Below are 451 nucleotides of genomic sequence, written 5' to 3' on the forward strand. Positions count from 1 at the left end.
CTGTTCCTGCGGAAAGGCTCCTCTAACCTGATTTAGCTGATAACTGGTGAGGCATGCTGGCAGGCAGCTACCTGCCCCGCATCCCTGACCCAGCAGGCATGCCCCCTCTCCATCTCCCCGGCAGGGCTGGTAGAGATGACTGCAGTACCTTGGGGGTGTCTTCCCTCTTTCAATAGCAACCAAGAGCTTGAAGAGGTTTTGTGGTGAGGGTTGGTGTTTCGGCTTGGTTGTTATCTGTTTGGTTGACTTAAATCTGGCTTTCAAAAATAGCAACCAGGCTCGGAGTGTCTGGTCTGTTCTCCAAAGAAAACACGTGCTTGGCCACAGCTGTGTGTTTCTTGGATTAAGCAGGCCTGGATTTTATTTGCGAATATTAATATTTGTGTACTGTAAAGCACGGGTGGAAATCTGTGTTCCGAAGGTTAAGCCGTGTTTTGTCAGTATCTCCGGT

Source organism: Fulmarus glacialis, unplaced genomic scaffold (assembly GCF_000690835.1).
Source record: "Fulmarus glacialis isolate BGI_N327 unplaced genomic scaffold, ASM69083v1 scaffold16141, whole genome shotgun sequence".
Taxonomy (NCBI): domain Eukaryota; kingdom Metazoa; phylum Chordata; class Aves; order Procellariiformes; family Procellariidae; genus Fulmarus; species Fulmarus glacialis.